Source organism: Budorcas taxicolor, chromosome 20 (genome assembly GCF_023091745.1).
Source record: "Budorcas taxicolor isolate Tak-1 chromosome 20, Takin1.1, whole genome shotgun sequence".
In the NCBI taxonomy this organism is placed as follows: domain Eukaryota; kingdom Metazoa; phylum Chordata; class Mammalia; order Artiodactyla; family Bovidae; genus Budorcas; species Budorcas taxicolor.
In genome coordinates, this window is record NC_068929.1 from 20,437,288 (window position 1) to 20,450,991 (window position 13,704).

General features: G+C 37.6%; 1 protein-coding gene across 1 annotated transcript in view; it reads right to left on the reverse strand.

Moving 5' to 3' along the window:
• Window positions 1-13,704, reverse strand: part of IPO11 (importin 11) — a 190,268-nt gene that overhangs the window by 67,930 nt on the left and 108,634 nt on the right. The gene's annotated exons all lie outside the window — the stretch shown is intronic.

Sequence of the window (13,704 nt, forward strand, 5' to 3'; positions counted from 1 at the left end):
GAAAGTCGCTCAGTTGTGTCCAACTCTTTGCAACCCCATGGACTATAGCCTACCAGGCTTCTCAGTCCATGGGATTTTCCAGGCAAGAGTACTGGAGTGGGTTGCCATTTCCTTCTCCGGGGGATCTTCCTGACCCAGGGATCGAACCCGGGTCCCCCGCATTGTAGGCAGACGCTTTACCCACTGAGCCACCAGGGAAGCCACCCTGAGTGAGATGGGTTCCTTCTAAAACAAATACAGCATGAAATTCAAACTGGGCTGGGATTTTTGTTTTGGTGGGCAGGGGTGGGGGTGCAGGGAGTGAGGAAGGCAGTGGTCAGAAAGCAGTAGTGAGGATCAAGAAGAAAGGCCCGCACTTCTGGCCCTACTGCCTGAAGGGTAAGAATGAACACAGGCACCATCTGAGAGGGTTGCGGGCAAGTGCTGATCTCAAGGCAGAGGCAGGCTTCCCTGAAGAGCTTCCAGCAATGGTTCTTAGGACTGGCTACTGGCATTCCCAGTGGGACAAGAGTTTACTGTGCAGGAATATTCCACCTATCAAAGGGTTTTAAGCATCTCTGATCTCTGCTCATTACGTTCCAATTGCATGCTAGTATATTCAAAAGCAGAGACATTACTTTGCCGACTAAGGTCCGTCTAGTCAAGGCTATGGTTTTTCCTGTGGTCATGTATGGATGTTAGAGTTGGACTGGGAAGAAGGCTGAGCACCAAAGAATTGATGCGTTTGAACTGTGGTGTTGGAGAAGACTCTTGAGAGTCCCTTGGACTGCAAGGAGATCCAACCAGTCCGTTCTGAAGATCAACCCTGGGATTTCTTTGGAAGGAATGATGCTGAAGCTGAAACTCCAGTACTTTGGCCACCTCATGCGAAGAGTTGACTCATTGGAAAAGACTCTGATGCTGGGAGGGATTGGGAGCAGGAGGAGAAGGGGACGACAGAGGATGAGATGGCTGGATGGCATCATGGACTCGATGGATGTGAGTCTGAGTGAACTCCGGGAGTTGGTGATGGACAGGGAGGCCTGGCGTGCTGCGATTCATGGGGTCGTGAAGAGTCGGACATGACTGAGCAACTGAACTCCAATACAGTGACAACCAAATACACCTTGTGCATTTCAAAACATTCTCAAGGTAAACAAATAGTACAATGAATGACAAGATTCTTTTTTGTCCATGAGACAAAAGGAATGTCCAAAACAAAGTTTAAAAATACAAAAACTTTTACTGTGGGCCAAACACTATGCTATCTACTAAGAGATACAGGAAAAAAAAAAAAAAAAACAGGTATCACAGTTTATGATGAAAAGCCACAGGAAATGATGAGATTCAGAACATAATTAAATCTGACCTCAGTAAGGTTTGTCAAAAAAATCAGACTCAGAATAAAGAGGGGTGAAGGTGTAAATAAGCTACCCAGAGGTAGATGTCACTAGAAATTTTATCTATGAATGGAAAGTAAGGCCATCTGCTGACTACTGGACCCACTTTACCTTTCTAAAACTCCACTAAAATTAGAGTAAGAAGATTTTAAAGGGAGGGGGAATAATTTTAAAAGGACAAAAGGAATGCGAGATGAATATTGGAAGGTACAAAAAAGAAATTCAAGAAGTAACTGACTTATCAGATGAGAGAAAGCTGAAACCTAAGGCTGCAATACAGAAAGCCAAGAGCAACTCAATGTGTATCAATTTTATCTTCTCCCTACAAATTCTTCAAGAGATGGGAATACCAGATCACCTTACCTGCCTCCTGATAAACCTGTATGCAGGTCAAGAAGCAACAGTTACAAATGGACATGGAACAACAGACTGGTTCTAAACTGGGAAAGGAGTACATTGAGGCTGTATATTGTCACCCTGCTTATTTAACTTATATGCAGAGTACATAATGTGAAATGCTGGGCTGGATGAAGGTCAAACTGGAATCAAGATTGCCAAGAGAAATATCAATAACATCAGATATGCAGATGACACCACTCTTATTGCAGAAAGTGAAGAGGAACTAAGGAGCCTCTTGAGGAGAGTGAAAAAGCTGGCTTAAAACTCTACACTCAAAAAACGTAGATCATGCCATCCCGTCCCATCACTTCATGGCAAATAGATGAGGAAACAACAGAAACAGTGACAGACTTTATTTTCTTGGGCTCCAAAATCTCTGTAGATGGTGAGTGCAGTCATGAAATTAAAAAAAAAAACAAAAAAAAAAAAAAACGCTTGCTCCTAGGAAGAAAAGCTACAACAAACCTAGAGAGCATATTAAAAAGCAGAGACATTACTTAGCCAACAAAGGTCCATCTAGTCAAAGCCATGGTTTTTCCAGTAGTCATGTATGGATGTGAGAAAAGGAAAAGGGAAGTGAAGTCGCTCAGTTGTGTCCGACTCCTTGAGACCGCGTGGACTGTAGCCTACCAGGCTCCTCCATCCATGAGATTCTCCAGGCAATAATACTGGAGTGAGTTGCCATTTCCTCCTCTAGGGGAATCTTCCCAACCCAGAGATCGAAACTGTGTCTCCCATATTGCAGTCAGATGCTTTACCCTCTGAGCCATCAGGGAAGCCCATTGAGGATGTGAGAGTTGGACCATAAAGAAAGCTGAGCACCGAAGAATTGATGCTTTTGAACTGCAGTACTAGAAAAGATTCTTGAGAGTCCCTTGGACAGCAAAAGGATTAAACCAGTCCATCCTAAAGGAAATCAGTTCTGAATATTCATTGGATGCTAAAGCCGAAGCATCAATACTTTGGCCACCTGATGCGAAGAACTGATTCACTAGAAAAGACCCTGATGCTGGGAAAGATTGAAGGCAGGAGGAAAAGGGGACAACAGAGGATGAGATGGTTGGATGGCATCACTGACTCAATGGACATGAGTTTAAGCAAGCTCCAGGAGTTGGTGATGGACAGGGTAAACCGGAGTGCTTCAGTCCATGGGGTTGCAAAGAGCCGAACACGGCTGAGTGACTGAGCTGAACTGAACGGAACTACCTCTTCTCATCAAAAACCACAGGAATTAGCAGAGCCATAAATCTCTGGAAAGGAGGGTAAAGGAAAAGCTAAAAATAAGACTGGTTGGAAGTCTACTTAAGAAGAAAATTGCCAGATATTCCCAAGTCTGCATATTTGGGCAACTGACCAATGGGGACGCCCCACCCCAGGAGAAGACAACTTACTTTCTTTAAAGGGTCTAAAAGAGAGATGTTTTAGACTAAATGGGCCCAGCAGTGCCTGGTACTATTAATTGAAATAAACTTACATCAAGGCACATCCTTGTAAAATTTCAGAACACCAAGAACAATAAAAAGAAGCTCCAAGTTGGGGAGGGGAAACAGGCAGAGGGAGTCAGCCCGACTCTGCAAGAGACTTCTTCAAGAAAACTGAAGTACAGTAATAAGACCCCTATGGGTCAATCTGTCTGAATATGTGGAACAGAGAAGTTGTAGACAATTTAGTGCACTTAAAAAAATTACACGGAAAAATTTATTAGCTCCAAACATTATAGAAGTTTGTGCAGAAAAGGAAAAGTAACCACATGCTAAAAATTAAGACTTTTAATATAGAAATTCATTGAAATGTACCATTCAATACAATCCAGCTCTCTGCCATTAGGCATTTTCTTTATACACAGAGGTAAAGTTACTGTTGTGTAAAGGATTCACTTATTTTTTTTTCCTCTTTTTTTTTTATTTTTTAATATTTTTTAAATTTTTATTTTTTTTTTAGATTTTTTTAAAAATTTTGTTTAATTTTAAAATCTTTAATTCTTACATGTGTTCCCAAACATGAACCCCCCTCCCACATCCCTCCCCATAACATCTCTCTGGGTCATCCCCATGCACCAGCCCCAAGCATGCTGTATCCTGCGTCAGACATAGACTGGCGATTCGATTCTTACATGATAGTATACATGATAGAATGCCATCCTCCCAAATCATCCCACCCTCTCCCTCTCCCTCTGAGTCCAAAAGTCCGTTATACACAGCTGTGTCTTTTTTCCTGTCTTGCATACAGGGTCGTCATTGCCATCTTTCTAAATTCCATATATATGTGTTAGTATACTGTATTGGTGTTTTTCTTTCTGGCTTACTTCACTCTGTATAATCGGCTCCAGTTTCATCCATCTCATCAGAACTGATTCAAATGAATTCTTTTTAACGGCTGAGTAATACTCCATTGTGTATATGTACCTCGGCTTTCTTATCCATTCATCTGCTGATGGACATCTAGGTTGTTTCCATGTCCTGGCTATTATAAACAGTGCTGCGATGAACATTGGGGTACATGTGTCTCTTTCAATTCTGGTTTCCTCAGTGTGTATGCCCAGCAGTGGGATTGCTGGGTCATAAGGTAGTTCTATTTGCAATTTTCTAAGGAATCTCCACACTGTTCTCCATAGTGGCTGTACAAGTTTGCATTCCCACCAACAGTGTAGGAGGGTTCCCTTTTCTCCACACCCTCTCCAGCATTTATTGCTTGCAGATTTTTGGATCGCAGACATTCTGACTGGTGTGAAGTGGTACCTCATTGTGGTTTTGATGTGCATTTCTCTAATAATGAGTGATGTTGAGCATCTTTTCATGTGTTTGTTAGCCATCCGTATGTCTTCTTTGGAGAAATGTCTATTTAGTTCTTTGGCCCAGTTTTTGATTGGGTCGTTTATTTTTCTGGAATTGAGCTGCATAAGTTGCTTGTATATTTTTGAGTTTAGTTGTTTGTCAGTTGTTTCATTTGCTATTATTTTCTCCCATTCAGAAGGCTGTCTTTTCACCTTGCTTATATTTTCCTTTGTTGTGCAGAAGCTTTTAATTTTAATTAGATCCCATTTGTTTATTTTTGCTTTTATTTCCAGAATTCTGGGAGGTGGATCATAGAGGATCCTGCTGTGATTTATGTCTGAGAGTGTTCTGCCTATGTTGTCCTCTAGGAGTTTTATAGTTTCTGGTCTTACATTTAGATCTTTAATCCATTTTGAGTTTATTTTCATGTGCGGTGTTAGAAAGTGACCTAGTTTCATTCTTTTACAAGTGGTTGACCAGTTTTCCCAGCACCACTTGTTAAAGAGATTGTCTTTACTCCATTGTATATTCTTGCCTCCTTTGTCAAAGATAAGGTGTCCATAGGTGTGTGGATTTATCTCTGGGCTTTCTATTTTGTTCCATTGATCTATATGTCTGTCTTTGTGCCAGTACCATACTGTCTTGATGACTGTGGCTTTGTAGTAGAGCCTGAAGTCAGGCAAGTTGATTCCTCCAGTTCCATTCTTCTTTCTCAAGATTGCTTTGACAATTCGAGGTTTTTAGTATTTCCATACAAATCTTGAAATTATTTGTTCTAGTTCTGTGAAAAATATGGCTGGGAGCTTGATAGGGATTGCATTGAATTTGGAAATTGCTTTGGGTAGTATACTCATTTTCACTATACTGATTCTTCCGATCCATGAACATGGTATATTTCTCCATCTATTAGTGTCCTCTTTGATTTCTTTCATCAGTGTTTTATAGTTTTCTATATATAGGTCTTTAGTTTCTTTGGGTAGATATATTCCTAAGTATTTTATTCTTTTCGTTGCAATGGTGAATGGAATTGTTTCCTTAATTTCTTTTTCTACTTTCTCATTATTAGTGTATAGGAATGCAAGGGATTTCTGTCTGTTGATTTTATATCCTGCAACTTTACTATATTCATTGATGAGCTCTAGTAATTTTCTGGTGGAGTCTTTAGGGTTTTCCATGTAGAGGATCATGTCATCTGCAAACAGTGAGAGTTTTATTTCTTCCTTTCCAGTTTGGATTCCTTTTATTTCTTTTTCTGCTCTGGTTGCTGTGGCCAAAACTTCCAGAACTATGTTGAATAGTAGCAGTGAAAGTGGGCACCCTTGTCTTGTTACTGACTTTAGGGGAAATGCTTTCAATTTTTCACCATTGAGGATAATGTTTGCTGTGGGTTTGTCATATATAGCTTTTATTATGTTGAGGTATGTTCCTTCTATTCCTGCTTTCTGGAGAGCTTTTATCATAAATGGATGTTGAATTTTGTCAAAGGCCTTCTCTGCATCTATTGAGATAATCATATGGTTTTTATTTTTCAATTTGTCAATGTGGTGAATTACATTGATTGATTTGCACATATTGAAGAATACTTGCATCCTTGGGATAAAGCCCACTTGGTCATGGTGTATGATCTTTTTAATGTGTTATTGGATTCTGATTGCTAGAATTTTGTTGAGGATTTTTGCATCTATGTTCATCAGTGATATTGGCCTGTAGTTTTCTTTTTTTGTGACATCTTTGTCAGGTTTTGGTATTAGGGTGATGGTGGCCTCATAGAATCAGTCTGGAAGTTTACCTTCCTCTGCAATTTTCTGGAAGAGTTTGAGTAGGATAGGTGTTAGCTCTTCTCGAAATTTTTGGTAGAATTCAGCTGTGAAGCCGTCTGGACCTGGGCTTTTGTTTGCTGGAAGATTTCTGATTACAGTTTCAATTTCCGTGCTTGTGATGGGTCTGTTAAGATTTTCTATTTCTTCCTGGTTCAGTTTTGGAAAATTGTACTTTTCTAAGAATATGTCCATTTCTTCCACGTTGTCCATTTTATTGGCATACAACTGCTGATAGTAGTCTCTTATGATCCTTTGTATTTCTGTGTTGTCTGTTGTGATCTCTCCATTTTCATTTCTAATTTTATTGATTTGATTTTTCTCTATTTGCTTCTTGATGAGTCTGGCTAGTGGTTTGTCAATTTTATTTATCCTTTCAAAGAACCAGCTTTTGGCCTTGTCGATTTTTGCTATGGTCTCTTTTGTTTCTTTAGCATTTATTTCTGCCCTAATTTTTAAGATTTCTTTCCTTCTACTAACTCTGGGGTTCTCCAATTCTTCCTTTTCTAGTTGCTTTAGTTGTAGAGTTAGGTTATTTATTTGACTTTTTTCTTGTTTCTTGAGGTATGCCTGTATTGCTATGAACTTTCCTCTTAGCACTGCTTTTATAGTGTCCCACAGGTTTTGGGTTGTTGTGTTTTCATTAGTTTCTATGCATATTTTGATTTCTTTTTTGATTTCTTCTGTGATTTGTTGGTTATTCAGAAGTGTGTTGTTCAACCTCCATATGTTGGAATTTTTAGTAGTTTTTCTCCTGTAATTGAGATCTAATCTTAATGCATTATGGTCAGAAAAGATGCTTGGAATGATTTCAATTTTTTTTAATTTATCAAGTTTAGATTTATGGCCCAGGATGTGATCTATCCTGGAGAAGGTTCCATGAGCACTTGAAAAAAAGGTGAAATTCATTGTTTTGGGGTGAAATGTCCTATAGATATCAATTAGGTCTAATTGATCTAATGTATCATTTAAAGTTTGCGTTTCTTTGTTAATTTTCTGTTTAGTTGATCTGTCCATAGGTGTGAGTGGGGTATTACAGTCTCCCACTATTATTGTGTTGTTGTTGATCTCCCCTTTCATACTTGTTAGCATTTGTCTTACATATTGCGGTGCTCCTATATTGGGTGCATATATATTTATAATTGTTATATCTTCTTCTTGGATTGATCCTTTGATCATTATGTAGTGGCCTTCTTTGTCTAAGGATTCACTTATTTCAGAACTAAAATGGAGGAGTCTTTGCAATCAAAAAGGTTAGGAACCATAGAAACTATGAGATCCTTTCTGAAGAATTATACAGGAAAATGCCATTATCAGACTTGGAGGCAAGCACTGTGGATCAGAATTAAGAGAAAATTCAGAAAGTATAACTGATCAGATATAGAAAAGAATTTGAACAGCTGATCAAAGGTGAAGAAGTCTGGGAATACTCATTTTCACATATGGTCAATGGGTACAATTGTGATGCCATTAATAATAGTGAAGCTTTGTTTTAGACACAGTGAACCTGAGATAATTTTTCCTGTGGGAAAATCCATATGGGAATGGTCTTATATTATTTTCACACTCATGACACTCCATAGGGTCCACTTTTCAGGGAAGTTATTGCAGCTGTGACTGAAAAATCATAGAGTTCAAATTATGACTATTTACAAAGTGAAAAAAGAAGGTTCTTGCATAATGATCAAAATCCTATCTTTTGCTTCTAAACAAGATTTTTAAAAAACGCATCTAGTGGTTTCAGTGGTAATAAACAACTCTGCATATTTTAAGCAAAATGCATGTGTACCTAGATGGCCAAACATCTCCAAGAGGAAATAATACTAAAGACAACTACAATAATAAATAACAGGTAGTTTTATTAAAAGATAATTTATAGATATTGAGAGAATTAAAACGTAACTTACTCCTCTTGGAGGGTGGGGGGCAGAATCATTATGTCCTCAGAGATTTTAACATGTTCAACGTGTTTTAATGCACTTATTTTAGTTTCCATGTTCAAACTGTACCCTTACTAGCTCCCACTGGAGCTCCCTCAAGTTGACTCTTGCACTCTTTAGACAGAATCCCATCTTCTCTTCCTTCTGGCACAAGGAGACCTTTCCGGTTTATCTTGTGTCCCTCCCACCTGAGCTCTGGAGTCAACCAGCAGCAGGATACAGTATTGACAGACTGCAGTATTTAATCTACGTTCTGAGGTGCTTATTGTCACTGAACTGACACTGGTTCTAGGTCTTGGCTTACACGAATTAGGAAATCTATATTTCTCTTCCTGAGAAGCATATACCAATAATTCACCAAATCCAATTTAAGATTATAGCACTTTACATTGTTGTTCGGCCGCTAAGTCGTGTCTGACTCTTTGCGACCCCAAGGACTGCAGCATGCCAGACTTCCCTGTCTTTCACTATCATCCTGAATTTGCTTGAAGTCATGTCCATTGAGTTGGTGATGTCATCCAACCATCTCATCTTCTGTCACCTGCTTCTCCAACTGCCCTCAATCTTTCCTAGCATCATTGGCTTTTCCAAGTTGGCTCTGCATCAGATGGCCAAAACATTGGCACTTCAGCTTCAGTATCAGTCTTTTCAGTGAATATTCAGGGTTGATTTCCTTTAGGATTGACTGGTTTGATCTCCTTGCTATCAAGGAACTCTCAAGAGTCTTCTCCAGGATCACAGTTTAAGCATCAATTCTTCGGCACTCAGCCTTCTTTATGGTCCAACTCTCACATCCATACATGCCTAGTGGAAAAACTACAGCTTTGACTATATGGACCTCTATCGGCAAAGTGACGTCTCTGCTTTTTAATACACTGTCTTGGGTTGGGAAGATCCCCTGGAAGAGGGCATGGCAACCCACTCCAGTACTCTTGACTGGAAAATCCTCATGGACAGAGGAGCCTGGCAGGCTACAGTCCATGGGGTCTCAAAGAATCGGACATGGCTGAGTGAGCAAGCACAGCACAGCACAGGTCTGGCATAGCTTTTCTTCCAAGGAGTAAGTGTCTTTTAATTTCATGGCTGCAGTCACCGTCCACAGCATTTTATGTAACTTCTTTGATTTTATCGTTCCATCGTTCTTCCCTTGTATTGAAAAATATCATATTCGAATAACCTTATCTGCTTCTTACTGCTATGTACAAAATATCCACATATGGGTTTCAAAATAACAATACCAATATTACTGATAATGATAACAATACTGAAAGCAATTTACAATTTCCTCATGTTTCTTTCTGTTTTAACGTTATATCTCACCAGGAACATACATATAAAATACTGTGTATTAAAGTTACTTGAAATATTCTCAGATGACTTATGCCACTAACACAGTAATAGGTAGATTCAAATATTTCCTTTTTTAAAAATCTTTAGAACTGCTTTTACTTTTATTTTAAGTCATGTAAAATGTCTCTATGACTCCAACCCCTAAAGTACAAAATGTGCTTTCTGGAAGACTTGGCTTGCATTCTCAGTTTGCATTCTCTGCCCCTCTTTCCCCTACTTAACCACTTTCATTAATTTGGTTTATTTTTCCATTGCTATCTATGTGCACTCTTCAAATATAGGAAAACTCTGGACTCTGTTCTTTGCTTATAGTTTCAAATCACTCTGAAACTGTATATAGATGTGGCCTTCATTTCTTTCTAAGGTTGCACAGTATTCCTCTGTGGCTGAATAAGCTGTAGTACCTTCTATCCTATCATCCAATCCCCTATTACTATTTTTATCAGCATTTTGCTATTACATACATAACTTCTGAATTTTAGTTTCAATCCACCTCCTTTCTGATTATACAGTTTAGAAACAGACTATTTTTATAGTTCCTGTGAAAAATGTAGGCTTTTAGTTTGTGCCTTACACTCAAATCATTTCTTGGATTTAGGCTTACACAGCATACAAAGTGATTAAGAGCACAGATTCTGAAGTCAGAAAGCCTATGTTATGTCACAGTTCTAATACTTACTAGCTGTGTGACCCTGGACAAGGTATTTATTTCTTTGTGATGTAATTTCTCATCTGTTAAAATGGGGGAGAGAACCGTACTATCATCATAGGTTTACATGAGGATTAGAAATGTGTAGTAAACAGTAAATGCTAGTATTAGCTATAGTTATTACAGAATAAATTATATCTTAAAGATATGTGTGCCATCTTAAATGAGGCTTATCACAGTGAATAAAACCAATGCGGCTTACTACTGCTTGATAAGACCATGATAAAAAAGAGAATTTCTAAACTCAAATTGGTGTATACAATAGAGATAAATTTCAAATTTAAAAAAATGTTAATTTAAATTTGTGTATTTTTAGAATATAATTGTATTCATCTAGATAATTTGTTCCAACTCATAGAATACAATAAAGCCTATTTTTGCTCCTAAAGCAGGCATACTTGCCTCTCTATCCAGTTTTCATAACATTATAATTTTCTGCTTCAGAGAACAAAGAAGCTACTTCCAGATACTGTCAGAAGTAGTATTAACAGTGACATTTAGTCAAAAATATATTAAAAAGGTTAGATAGCATACTCTACTAAGAAACAGTATCTGAGAGATATTAAAAAATGAAAAAATGAGTTAATATTAAAAACTATTATAATTTTATTGGAACTCTGAGAATAGGAAAATGCCAAAAATTTTGAGCATTATCTCAGCTTTCAAGTGCAAGCATAATAGCACCATTATTCTAAAATATTATTTTGTATAAAAAATGCAAATAATTCATGATAATGAGTATATGTCTAGTATTTAACATCCATTTAATAAATAATTAAATTCAGTTTCTGAGATTTCAAATCAAATATGAGGTTTAGCTACAGCAATGCTATATAAAAATAGTCTTACACACAGGTTATTAGACTGCCAATTTTTAATTCAAGAATTTACATACTATTAATGACCCCCTGCTGGCATACTAAGCTGGTTTAAGGTGTAATATATGTTAAATGTTACAAGTATTTCAGTGTTTATTTGGATGGTAACTGATCTGTGCTGAATCATTCAATCAAAATCCATTAGGCACAACTGGGGAACAAATAATGACATCATCTTCTTTCAGTTCAAGGAAAAAGAACAAATAGATTCCTTTCCAGTGAAACTATAAAGGTAGTGTTGTACATTATATAAACTTGAAATTTTCCATAATAAAAAGTTTTAAAAGATTGTGTTATTCTGTAAAGGAATAATTTAAAACAACTATATTTTAAAGGCCAGCTGAGATACATGGCTTTGGAAAAAGAGTAAAGCTCTATCACTGTGTAAATTACCTACTTAAGTCATAAAAAATTTCACTAATGTATTATTTTAAACAAACATTTATTTATCAGTAAAAGTAATGTTCAAAGGAGGAGTTCCTTAGTGGACTGTTTTCCCCAAAGGGAGATTATATAATTAGATAAAAACAGCCAACACTTATACTGGCTGATTATATGATAGGCAATGTTTTAAGTGGCCTATACATATAAGGTTATGTAATCCTTACCTCAACCCTAGGAAGTAGGTAAAGTTTTTATCCTTATTTGACAGATCAAAAGTGAGGATCAGAGATTAACTTGCTCACCTCACCCGGCTGTGAGGTAGCAAAGACAATATTCTAATTGTAGCAGTTTTGTTTAAGTCATCTGCTAAGCGACCCTACATCAAGAATATAACTTAAATAGTAAGAGAAAATATTCTCCTTAGGACATATCCTAAAAACTTGCCTCATTTTTCAAATAAATTTCACAATCTCATTCTGTATGAAGAACAAGCTGTCTTTCAACAATTACTTTACTAATAATATTGCAGAAAAGCAGGAGGAAAAATCTCTCCATTTAAATTTTTTCTGGTAGGTGTTTAAATGTAAGAAAAATTCTAAGTTTTTCATCACTTAGAATTTATAGATTATAATTTAACACAAGAATTTCAGATAATGGTAGTTACAGATTATTAAAATCATATAGTATAACACCTTTTATAATAAATATGAGAATTTAAGTCCAGAATGTACTCAAGAATGTGTAAGTAGCAGAGCTGGGTATACAAAACCAAGACACAGGTCAAGGAGAAAATAACATTCCACATGCAGTTATTATTTACTAAACTTAGGCTCATGGAAAAGCTTACAGTCAAGAAGAGAAAGATAAAACACACACTGAAAAATCTACAAAGGCAACACCAAAATGACAAGGCAACTTTCTCTCAAATTTCTATCACTCCCACATTGCCAATCAGTTATTTCTCAAACAGAATTAAGTTCCAAGTTATCAATTCCTTCTATCTCTACTTTCAGAGAAGAAATTATCACTGAGGCAAAAGATGAAGCTGAGATTCTATAAGACAGATGGAAGTTCCTCAACATAATCAGTTTGGTAAGAGCGTAAATGCAGTAAAAATTCACAGAAACATTTTAGCAAACAACAGGACAAATGTTACTTGGCTTGTAAGCTTTAGGGATAGAATACTTTGAAATTAGTAGAAGTGAGGTTGATAGACACATGGTGGGAAACAGGCCTCAAGTATCTGGGGTCAAGACAAGTCACACACAGATTATTACTCCTTCAGGGACCCACAAGCTTCTCAGGAACAAGGGCCTATACTCCCACCCTTTTATCCCCTACTCTAAAAAAGAAACCAAAGAACCTACGAAATTCAAGCCAAAGAGTTCTGCTGTATTTTCATTCTATATTTACCCACTTCCTAGCTTACAACACTATGATTTCGGATTTAAGTTTCCATTGTGATATCAAACATAAAACGTCAAATCAGACAGTGTGCTGAAGAATGTAATGGGTTAGATAAATAATCTTTCTGGGAAAAATCAGAATTAACCAAAGAACATTTTATTTAAAGCCTTTCTGCAAGAAATCCCTCAGAAGTCTACGATGACACTTTAACTGAATCATTCTTAAATATCAACAAGATAGAATTCATTTAACAATGAATACTGAGGGGCCTCCCTGGTGGCTTGGGGTGGGGGGGGGGGGTCAGTCTGCCAATTCAGGGGAGCCGGGAAGATCTTTGCAGGTATAATTATAATTAGGATAAGCCCTATCCCTGGTGGTCAGAGGGTAAAGAATCTGCCTGCAATGGGGGACACCCAGGTTCGATCCCTGCATCAGGAAGATCCCCTGGAGAAAGAACTGGCAACCCACTCCAGTATTCTTGCCTGGGAAATCCCATGGACAGAGCAGTCCATGGGGTTGCAAGAGTTAGACATGACTGAGCAAGTAACATACACTTAACCCATTATGACTGGTGCACTTATGAGAAGAGAAGACAGAGATATAAGGAGAAGGTCATGTGACAACCGAGGCAAAGACTGGAGTGACGCGTGTTTAAGCAAATGAAGTC